Below are 12,635 nucleotides of genomic sequence, written 5' to 3'. Positions count from 1 at the left end.
CTTAGGAGATAGATTGCATTGTGTAGATTTGTTGCTGGTTGTTGAGACAATTTATATACAACTACCACAATTCAGAAAAAATACAAAATTTTGTTATTTACTTCAAAGATACGTAGCTTTGTTCATCCATTGGCTTGTCTTCCTAAATTTTTTTTCATTTTTGGAGCAAGGTATCTTGACTGTAGTAAAAAATAAGTCTATTGTTGGAAAAATTTCTATGCTATATTCAAGAATATGATCATCAACAATGGTAGTGATTGGTGATCCCTAAAAATGTTATAGTATGAGTACACTAGAAGACGATCTTTGTGTAATAGTGTGGCCAAAAAATTAGTAGCTTGATTAATTCCTTTGTGTTGTCTTTCCTACTCACATTATAATAGTATCTCCATGCATAGATTGCAATTTTAAGTATGTCGTCTAGCAAGCTATGTTCGTCAATTGTGATTGTCCAACCATTATAATATGAATCATTAGCCAAAGACAAAAATATCAACTCTTGACACTGTGATATTGTAATGCTTGCCAAAATACCCTAGAGAAACTAAGGGCTAACATACTAAATAGAGATAATTTTTTTTAAAAATTTTTAACATCTAATGCTACACATCATATCATCTATGCAATGTGAATCAACATTCATTGACATTTAAGCATAAGAACATAGACCATTTCACATAAGTTCATTAACCTTTAACACAAGCAAAATAACATCACAATCTTTACAACTATCTCTCTAGGGTACCTTAACGTCACTACTTATTCAACTATCCTAAGCAAAACATACTACTCACTTACTTTATACACTTAATATCAATGAATCCATGATCATATTCATATGCAATTGATATATTTCCTTCCATTACGATATGCAAACTACTTGATTATTTACCATTATGAGATGCACTCTACTCTATCATCTAACTAACATGATATGCTTACTCTTACAATGCAAGACTAATCCATTTTCTTAAGTTCATTTTATAACCAAATCCAAATATTCTTAAACCCTTAACTATTTTCTATCTACATGATCTTTATCCATCTATAATGATAATGTTATATCCAATGCGTAGACATAGTTCTTTCAACTAAACTACCTTATCCAAGATACACATGCATCTATATTTCTAGCATGATCTTTTCCTTAAACATGAACTTCAATGCATAATGCAAGAATCCTATTGCTTTCCTTAGATACATGTCATGCATAAATTCCTATATTTCCAATGCAATCCACATAAATGACATCATCACCTAACATGATATTAATTAACAACCACAATTCCTACATTATGAGTGTTTCATTCGCTTAAGGTTCTTTCACATATTAGTCTACCCCCTAACTGAGAACCATGAAATTTTCTTCTAAACTACTACAATAATAACATAAATCAATTTCCTTATGAATATAAATCTATTACAAAGATGACATTTTTGTGAAACCATTTACTTCCATTATAAAAGATCATCACCATACATCTCAAAGTTTCATTGTTACAATTCATGTCATAATCCTAAGATACCAAGTACAATAAAATTACAATTACAAACATATGAATAATACATCATGAGCATAGATCTTCCCTAATATGTGATTTTATCTACATCTTTTACATGATAACACAATTCATTAATTCTAAATATCCATTACATAAATCTGCTACAAGAAACATCCATAACTGCTACAACGATGAGGAATCCACATCCACACATGAAGAATCCATAAGGATATCCCAATCCAGTTGAAAAGCACCAACCACCTGACCATGTGGAACCAAAGGAAACACCCACCATGCTAGGAGATGACACAAGGTCCCAACACACACTCTATATATAGGTTGACACTTGAAAACCAAAGAGACTATTAAATGCAAGGACTCTCAAGCATGGACCAACTACAAGAAAACATGAAATAGATACTCCCAGAGGCATACAAATCAACAAGATATAAATGCAAACCAACAAGGCATGAAATACAAATCAACAAGGGGACACATGTAGGAGTGTAAAGTCATCATTGTTGGAATCCAAGAACATTGAAAGGGGGGGTGAATTAGTGTTCTACGGAAAGATCAATTTTAACCTTATTAACAAAGTATTTTAGAAACTGGTAATCATAAAAGAATATAACAACAAATAGAAATGAAGCACCCACAAGAGCATACACCATAACACAGAGATTTATACATGGAAAACCTCAAAGAGGAAGAACCATGGTGGGATTGGAGACCCATAATATCTATCCACTGGCCAAATAAATAAATATTACAGTAGGGGCCTACACATGCAGGAAGGCCAACAACCTAGAGCACACTTCTCATCACAAAAGGAGGCTCATTGACTAGAAATACCAAATATGGAGTTACAAACAAAATTCTAAACTTTGAAAGTGCATCTGCTATGTTGGACGAGTTCCGATTAAAGCATAATCTGTACCAGTTTTTACTGTGTCCTCCTTTACCGGTATCTTGCTTCACTTCCCAAACCTCTAAACCAATATCCAAGACCAACTATAAAATATTATATTCGCATTCTGTCGATCAAGATCGTTCGCACAATATCACATCACTATATTCCATTACATTTTTAAAATAACCTAACCGAACTGACTTAAATAACCTTCCCAAGTACAAACATAAATGCCTTATGTCAGCTTACAATGATATTACAATTTATTTACATGTCGGCCTAGACAAAAATGAATGCATTGAACTTTGTGACCAATGTCGTTGATCCCTACCATGTAGACCTATCGGGTCAATCTCCTATGTCGGCCTCATATACTGGTTCCTAGTTTGTCGGTTTCCCTTGTGTGCAGGTATTGATTCCTTGTGTTCCTAACGACTTGAATGTTGGTTGCCAAGTAATGAGTACTGGGGAGTACTGGTTTAAGTGACCAACCCAAAATGGTGTGTGTTGCCATCAATGACAACACAACTAAATCGGATGAGTGTCAATTGCCAACAATCTCCCCCTTTGACATTGATGGCAACACTCATGTGAGAAATGGATCGCTGAAGTGCTGTTACGATTCCTCCCAAAACTGATGACCAAAATGATAGTAGGGTCGGATCCTGCTCCCCCTGAGCTATACATTACTGCTTATGCCCTTAACATTTTTCACATCAACCTCTCCCCCTTTGACATCAATGACAAATCTGGGGCAAATGAATGAAAGAATGAGAGAAAAACTGTGATTACCAGATCTAGATGTACTTGAATATATCCGGGTAAGCACCCTTCAAAATTCCTAAGTAAGTATCCCAATCGGTTTTCAATGTTCTCAAAATAGATACAAACCCATTAAGAATGTATGCATGAATTTCTTCTTTCGTTAGGTCTTTTGGTGTGGGTTTGTTCATTAATTCAATACTTTCTCACTTATGAAGTAACAAAGTATTCAACCGGGGACTAACTAACCCTCTGAATTCTCTTGCTCGTAAGATTAATCTATCCATATCTTTCTCCAAGGCTGATATCTCAGATTCTGCAACCAAAATTTGACCATCAATAGCACTGGTCAATGACTGAGTACCATCAAAATTGTTAGCCAGATGTTCCAACTGAGCCTTTGCCATTTTTATTTCCACCTCTAGGTCAGCTGTAAGTTTTCCCGTGTTAGTACAACACCTATATATACAACTGCACTGATTGAGAGCCTCATCAATCTTTATTATTTTCATCACCATCTTAGCTTTGTCTAATGTGAGCATATTGTCACAGGCGACCTTTCATGCTGCATTGTACCTCTCTAATAACTGTCGGTTTGAAATCTATTGAAGAGTTTTAAACTCTTTGGAAATATGGTTTGTCAAACCTTTCAGTTTTCTGGATGGGCTTTCAATCTGATCTACCTTATATTTCGGTGCAAGCTGCTGCAAAACCAGAATGGCATGCTCAATAACCTGCTTGTCTTTAGTCCCTTCCTTCCTTAACTTCTGAGGTTCAACATACATCAATTCAAATCTGCTCAGCTACTCAATATTCTTCTGTGCAAAATCAACTTGACCGGATGATTCAAGTGCCAACAATGAATGACTATCAAAAATCTTCCCAGAGGATTCAACCTTATGACTTGCACCAGTGGCTTCGTCACTTGGTGTAGTAACCTGTTCAACCTTAACCTCTTTAGTATGCATATTTGGTGCTGGAGGTTTAATATCCTCAACCTGTTTATTTTCTGTATCCACATCAATAACCTCTATATCCAGAATGTTCTGTTCTAGTGTATCCTGCTTATCTTGTACAATTTCAGTAGCAGAGATCTATGCTCTTGTAACTAATTTTTTTATGAATATTTTCAGATTTTCATGAGCATTATTCAGACTTTGTAATCAGAAATACTCTTTTTTTTCAATAAACAACTGAATCCTTCTCTTATTTTCTGTGTTCTAAATGTTGTTGTGAATATTTTTGGATGAATTAGTTGTGATTATTATCAAATAATTCTTTATTTTATCTCTATTCCTTCAATGTTCAGTGCATGGTTAAGCATACTATAGTGCAGATCAGTGTTTGAGTTATACTTTTTGGTAAATGAAGTTGTGGGAACTATCTTTGTTCTCCTTCACAAAAATATCAGAAAGACTGAACCTTTCACATGAGGCATTGTTGCAAAGTATACAATATAAAGTTGTGAGTGTTTAGTTTTCTTTATTAGATTCTTGTGAGTTCCTTATCATTGCAAATCATTTTCAATCATTGGTGGATCACCTAGAAGTAGTTAATTTTCAGTTTTATGCATATCCTTCTACCTCTTTTCCAGTCAAGAAGTCATTAGTTTTTAGGTGATCAAATAAGAAGCCATCCTATAATCTGGAGGTCTGCTCTCATAATAGGATACCCATAGCCTCCAAGCAGTCCAATGTGTCACTGGATTGCAGGAATTTCAAGCTTGCATCAGGTGCAAATCCATATGACAATAGGCGGATGATAAAACCCTTCATTGTGATGGTTTCCCTTATGAGTTAAACAAATCCCTTTGGCCATGTGTTGGTCCTGACCTACATAAGGTCTACCTTGAATCTTTTCACTCCCAGTCCCTGGGAACAATGGTTAACCGGGGTAACATCAAATTCATCTCTAAGGGTAGGGATCCAGAGGACATTTGCAATTTGAGGCCTGTTACCCTGCTCAATGTCTCGTATAAGATCATTGCCAAAGCCTTGGCTCTCAAGATTCGTCATCTCCTGCCTTTGATTGTTAGTCTGGAGGAGACTAGATTTATCAAGTCTAGTTTTATTCTGGATAATATTATTATTCTTTGGGAAGGGATGGACTAGGCTAGATGCTCCAAATAGTGGACAATCTTCCTTAAGATTGACTTCGCTAAAGTGTATGATCACATTCAGTGGCCATTTATTTTGGCTATGCTCAAAGCTCTTGGCTTCGGCCACAGATTCATTCAGTTTGTCGAGATGTTATTTGGGGATGCCTCAGCCCGCATCACCATTAATGGCCACCAGTCTAAGGCTTTTGGTCTTTTCAGATCCATTCGCCAGGGTTGTCCTCTGGCTCCTACTTTATATATTCTTATGGCATAAGGTTTTGGGTACTTTCTTGCTAACGCTATCTTTGTTGGGCGTGTTCATGGTATCTCCCCACCTGACTTGCCTTCTCAACTTGTCAATGGAAATTTTGTGGATGACTCCTTTCTCACTCTCATTGAGGAAGAAGATAATGTTCAGGTCGCTCTTCAATGTCTGGACACCTTTTTCTTGGCTTTTGGATTCACCATTCAATGGCACAAGATGCAATGCTATAGGAAGTTTTTTTCTTCTCACCCCACCTTGGATTCTTCAATATGACTAGAAATGGCTTCATCGTGGTGAAATTTTTTGCTTTCTGGGCATTCCTTTTTCCTTTCAAACTTCACCTATGGATCTTTGGAATGTTTTTTTAGCTAGGATTGAGAAAAAGTTGGCCTATTGGATTACCAAGCCTCTCTCTAGCTGGTAAATTTCAAATTTGTTTGAAGGTTTTGGCTACCACTCATGTCTATTACTCATCATGTTGGGATCCTTCTAAGGCCTCTTACATGAAGTTGGAGAGACTTCTGTGGGATTTTCTTTGGGCATCTGGTTCCGACCATCAAGGTTTTCATAGATTTTCTTGGGAGTATTGTTGTCTTCCCAAGTAGTCTGGAGGACTCGACCTTATTTCTACCCAGAAACAAGGGCTTGCCTTATGTGCTAAATGGATAATCAGAGCCTTATCTGGCAATGAGGCTTGGAAAATATTTCTTCAATATTTCATTTCTTTGGGATCTCTTGCCAATAGGTTGGCTTGGAAGGGGATTGGTTTTCAAACCCTTCTCATTATGAAAGACCCTATTTAGATCCAGGGTACTTTTGTTGTTAAAAGCATATGGCATGCTTGTGAATCTATTAAGCCTTGGATTCGATGGGTGGGAGATTGTTTTCATGATGGGATCTCCATGAATCAACACAACCTTTGGTGGTCACCTCTTTTTCAGGTGCAAGGGTTACCACTAGCCAAAATTAAGGGTGTTAGTGCTCTGCATTTTCACAAACACGACATTCGAACACCTAAGGATCTATTTTCTAGAATTTCTATGAGTCTCTGATCATGGGATGACCTCCAGGTCCAGTTTTGTCTATCTTGACCTAATCGATAGACTTATGACCTTCTGGTTTCGGCCTTACCCTCACATTTGTTACATAAGCTTGGCATTCAGTCTGTGAGTCCTTGGTGGAAGGATTGGAAGTGGTATCCTTGGACTCCTTTCACTAGCTACAAACCCAAAATGGGTTAACTTTGGTTGGTTCCTCATTTTCCTATGGTCCATATTCTCAACCAGCGGTAGCACTTGCAGTCTTCTCAGAAATCCTGGAGACTCGAGTTTCTTGTTGTCTTGTCCGCCACCACTGAACCCAAGATTTCACACTTTGCTTGGTGTGTGCTTTTTCAAGGGCTACCTTTAGGTTCTAGACTTAAGCATTTGGGGGTTCTTGATCCCTGGTGTCCTTTTTGTGGTCACCCAAAAAATTTTATGCCCATTTTTTGGTTCTCTATAAGAGCTCAACAGTACTGGAGCTGGATCCATGATTTCTTTCGGCCTTTTTCGACCTGATCCCTTTTTTTGGCAAAGCTGTGTCAATCTTTTCTAAAGAAAATTACAAAGTTGTGTCACACTTTTCTAAAGAAAATGACCAATGTTGATTCAAATTTTTAAATTAAATCAATAGAAAATGAAATATATGTTTTGAATTTTGAAATGATGTAAACTAATAAAAGTTATATTCTTTTGTCTATTTTATGTTTGTAATTTTAACAAACATTTAAAAATTTATTTGAATGTAGTTTTTTATAAAGTAAACACTATAATTTAGTTGTTGATAAAATACTGAAATTGAAGTTACACAAGCCACCACACTATATTTAGTAAATTTTACAATTTTTTCTTTAATTTTTTGTGTATATTGATAATTTGAAACTTTATGCATGGATATATCTTTTATTATTTTTTATAAATATACATTTTTCAATAAATTTGAAAAGTTGCATGTGCTGAAATATAACTCTTTCCAATTCCCACCACCTTTTTTCTTAATTATTTATCCAAATTAGAAAAAAATTATATCAACTTGACATAGATTCTTTTCTCTAATGCATCAGATTTTTTTCAAAAAATTTAAATAAATTTTAGTATTTTTCCTTGGCAAGATAATCAACTTTATATTTTAGTGCCGATGACCTACTTTCAATAAAAAAAACATATTAAATATAAAAACTAACTAAAATATTAAAAGATATATATTTTGGAAAATTCACTTATAGATCTATAAAAGGGTATTTTTACATTTCAAAAAAAATATTATTTATAAGAGTAGGAGTTATTGAAACATCGAGTTTTTTTAATTTTAATTTTTTTTGGTAATTTGACCCAAAGTGGTATAAAATATACATTTAGTAGACACTTCCAATTGGAAAAGTTGTGGCCCATAAATAACTTAGCTATAATGAATCTACATAAACCATATGTTTGACTAAAATTAATTTTTAGTTAGAATTACTTAAATTCACTTGTGCTGATAAGTTGGCCTGAAACGTGACACAGATTTGTGCTTTTACCCCCCCTTCAAGTTTTCCTAGATATGGCATCCTTTTAGAATGGAGATCCTATTTACTCTTCAGAAAGATAGAAATACAGTTCTTTTTACTCACAGCTCTTTGGATATTAATGTCTCGCTTTATGCTAAAGCTTGCATTTGTAATAATGTATTAATGCAGATTCAGGTACAAGATGACAAAGTGTCTCTTGAGATGGGCCACTTACATGAGCTCCTTCAGCACTATGGAAACTCCCCATGTGCGGTTTCTAGAGTGCCGCCAGGTTCTGTTTCTTCCAATTGCACTCTGCCCCATGGCCACCATTGTGGCCGTAGTTCCTCTGCCTGACACTCTCAGACCCCGCAGTCCCAGGCTCCTCGCCACTCCTTTGGTGGGAGAGACGATGCGTGGAGGTTTCACTCAGCTTCTCCTCTGCATCATGGCTCTACGTCGGGGTGGCCTTCTACCGCTCCTATGACTTTGTCTCCTGCTACTGGTGATGGCTCTAGGTGGCCTACTACCACCACCTCTAAGTTTCCTCACCTAGATCTGGCTATTTCACCTCCTAGGTGGGAGGAACAAGAAGAAGACAAAGACCTCAAAGATGGGTAGTCTGTGCCGGACCTGACTCCTGACCCCATTGATGTATGGGGCAAGAAAGATGATCCAGATCCTCCTCCCTTGGTTGCCTCTGGTTTAGCTACTTGAGGAAGTTTTTTGATGAATAACTTAGTTTTTTTACTCTGACTTTTTGACGTGTGACTCTCGCAGGTTGATCTTGTATCCCCCAACCTTTTTTTGTGAATATGTACTTTAATATGTTTACTTAATACAAAAGGCCTACTCATCAAAAAAATGAGAAATTAGTCCGTGAAAAAAAATTGTGTGAGGAAACTAAATTTTGGCTGGCTATGCCCACTATATGTAGCCTATTGGCTAATAAAAGAAAGTATAAGATGCATAAGAAAATATAAATGGACGAGAGTATATATATAAGAAAGGATAAGAAGTGTAAGAAAATATAAATGTATGAGATAATATATAAATAATAATTAACTAACAATTTCATCTTGGTGTGCAATAGGTATGGAAAGAGCTATGGAAGGTCAATTAGGGACCCTTTTTGGTCTATTTTTTTGTAATAGAGAGAAAGCGAGAGATAGGGATAGAGAGAGGGAGAACGAGAGGGTGGATAAGGAGATAGAGATAGAAATATAGAAGGAGGAGAGAGAGAGAGAGAGAGAGAGAGAGAGAGAGAGAGAGAGAGAGAGAGAGAGAGAGAGAGAGAGAGACATAGAGGGATAGATGGGAAGGAAAGGATATATCACTCTATCTTAATCTATACCTCTATTTTTCTTTTCTCACCCTCCACACACACACACACACACCAAAGAGAGAAACACTACTAATAAACACCTATAGAATATCCTTCTGTATATACCTATAGATGCAACATACTACTATACATTCTAGTGTTTATTTTCAGTGTTTATCTGTTTGGTCTTGCTTGTCTTCCTGGATGTTTGGATTCAAATGGCATTGGTTTTGAGTTTTCATTGTGCAACTATAGTGATCACTAGTTTTTGGCCATGTGTTGCCACTTGTTCTTTTGGCGATTTCATGGAGGTTCTTACTATTTCTTTCAATAGTTGGGTGTGAAGAACTTGGGAGAGATTTGGAAACTTGGTGTGAGAGATGTTTTTGTAACAATTTTGTTCGAAAGCTTTTCATATCATCGTGGATGTTCCTTGATACTACATGATATTGGTTGACACCTTCTATGTAATGTTATTGGTAAACTAATATGCCTTGGTTATTTTTGAATTTGCATTACCCATGCAATGGAAGTTCTTGGATATGTATGTTCTTCATTGATAGATTTGCACATGGATCTTGATTGCATTTTATAGGTTGGATTATTTTTGTTGTCATGAGTTTATTGATGCTATTGATACCTTAGATGTATGGATGATTCGATGGTGTAGAATTTGTTGTGTTTTCTTTTTCCAATCAAGTGGTTTTTTTGGATTTGGATGTGAGAAATCAATTATGGTTGTTCTTCTAAAAAAAATTTTGAACATTCATGTTCGATCTTATTCTTTGAGAATTTTACGACTGGAAGGTTGGGTTTTGTTAATGAGTTAATTTATTTTGATGCTTTTGTAAAATTTGTGATCACAGTGGAGTTCTCACAGTATTTTGTGGTTTGCATTAGAGTCTAGATAGGTCTTCGACAAGTGGGAGAATGTTAGGATTAAGGTATCTCAACTTTTGAGTCCCAACCTTGATTTAATTGATTTAATTAATTATTTGGTGAATATTTATTTATCATAATTTTATTATTTTCTAATTTCTTCATTCAATTTGTGGGTCCTCTCGGAGAGGTGGCATCCTAAATGGTAGGTGAAATCAATGACATGTTTCCTATTGTGTAGGAAACAGATTTGGTAATCCCCATCTTTTATGAAATTGGTGCCAACTTTGGAGGTCCTATGATTTAGGGGATTAAAGTCAAATATTTCATGTTAAAGATAAAAGTAAATTTGACAATCTCGTATGTTTAGAAGAGAGAATTACATTGTCTAGTTTTTATTCCTAAATAAGAAAATTAAAAAAAATAAAAAATTTCTTTCTTTTATAATCTTATCTTGGAGGCTTTTCTTTTATCTTATCTTGTAGGCTAAGTTAAGGATTGAAATTATTTCCTTGAAGATTTATAGCCAAGGAAGGGGATATCTTTGTTTAGATATGCAGGATAAGTTAGAGTCATTGATGATGTACTTTATTCAACATTTTTGCTTTGTAGAAGATGGAGTTTCTTTATTTGGTACCTAGATTGTAAATAGTTATATGTTATATTTCATTATTGGATGACAAGGTGATTATATAGAGATACTTTTATGTTATTATATTTTTTCCTGAGTCTAGAGCAAGATCTAGTCTCCATGTTCAAGCTATGAGCTTGCAAGTGTATTGTAACTTATTTGTTGTAGATTAATACATTGGTTTGATTCTTTGGAGTGTGTGGTTTTTTACCTAAAAAGGTTTTACTCGTGTATGTTGGTATTTCTTCTCTTTTGTCTAATTCATCATTCCTTCATTTTTAAATTATTAATTTGCATGTTGTTATGCTGCTGAAATTATCTTTCTTCAATTTAGGATTAATGCAATGGGAAATTAACTATGTCTATTTTCACTTTAAAGGCATTGTAGTATGTTCTTGTATCATGATATTAAGTATTTAATTAAAATAAACAAAGTATAAGGAAGGTTCATATTGATTCTCAAAGGTTATTATGGGATGTCATTTTCCTTTCACAATCATTATCTTTTGTTGGGTGTCTTACCCTATTAGAGCCACTATTTCATGTTCTTGTTTATATATATTTAGTGATTTCTAAACCAATAAGCTTTATAAAAGAATTTGGTTCTCTGTTCAGAAAATTTCTTTGGATGAGAAATTTGGACTAGAAAAAATGGAGTCATATTGATTGCAATTGAGTTTGTAGACGAAAACAAAATGGTGGCATTGGCATTTTAATTTGTAAATTGAATAACCAATCATTGGCTATTAAATTTTATTGGAGATGGTATGAAAAGTAGGATTAGCCTTAAGAAAAACGGAAAAGTCTATATGCTTTAGAATACTCTCAATAAAGGTTCCTTATTTATAAAATAAGGTTGTTTCTAGAATGTGAGTTCCAATAATGATGTTATATTTTGGTTGAGTTTGTGGGACTCCCATCTTGTGATTCTTACTTTTTCTACTCACCTGAAGCCTTTCAATAAAGTATTATTGGATATTGGTTTTCCTAAAGTGATTAGTTCTTAAATTTTTTTCATTTGGTGGAGGGTTATCACATTTATTCTTGGAAGGACCCTAGTTGTTGGCCCATGACAAGAGATACAAAAGCTTGAACAACCCTATTTATCATTTTACTTAAGAGACCTTGTAGTTCTTTGGATGGGACCAATATTTCTGCTTGGGGATATGATCCTCAAGGGTTTTATTTGGTTTCTCATGTGTATCATATCATAGATGATCAAAAAATTGAGTACAAAGATTTTTCTTAGTAGAAAATGATTTGGGATAAGTTTTGTTGGCAAACATGTATTTTCTATGTTTGATTACTTTGCCAAATAAATTTATTACCTCTAAGAACATAACAAAGAGAGTTTTGAAGGTCCTTTCAAATGTGTTATTTGTGGTCTTACTAAGGAGTGTGGACATCACTCATCTCTTCTTTTAATGTTACTTCTTTGAAGATATTTGGAGGCAAAGATGGCACGTCTAGAACCATCCTTTTTTCATTGTAATTCTCTATTTGATATTTTGGCTAGTTTGTGTTGTCCTCTTGCATCTTCTTATGATTTTTTGGTGACCTAACATATTGGTCCTATCTTTATTTTTTAGGAAAATTTTAGTTGAAAAGAAATCACTATATCTTCTAAGGTCATTAGAGTCTTATTCAACATGTTTGGTAAAACATTGTGGAATCATTAAAAGAAACTTTCTTGGCTACTCATGTTCTATGGATAAAGTCTTTGGTCCATCTAAT

This window comes from Cryptomeria japonica, chromosome 5, assembly GCF_030272615.1.
Source record: "Cryptomeria japonica chromosome 5, Sugi_1.0, whole genome shotgun sequence".
Classification (NCBI taxonomy): Eukaryota; Viridiplantae; Streptophyta; class Pinopsida; order Cupressales; family Cupressaceae; genus Cryptomeria; species Cryptomeria japonica.
This window is presented reverse-complemented; position numbering follows the sequence as displayed.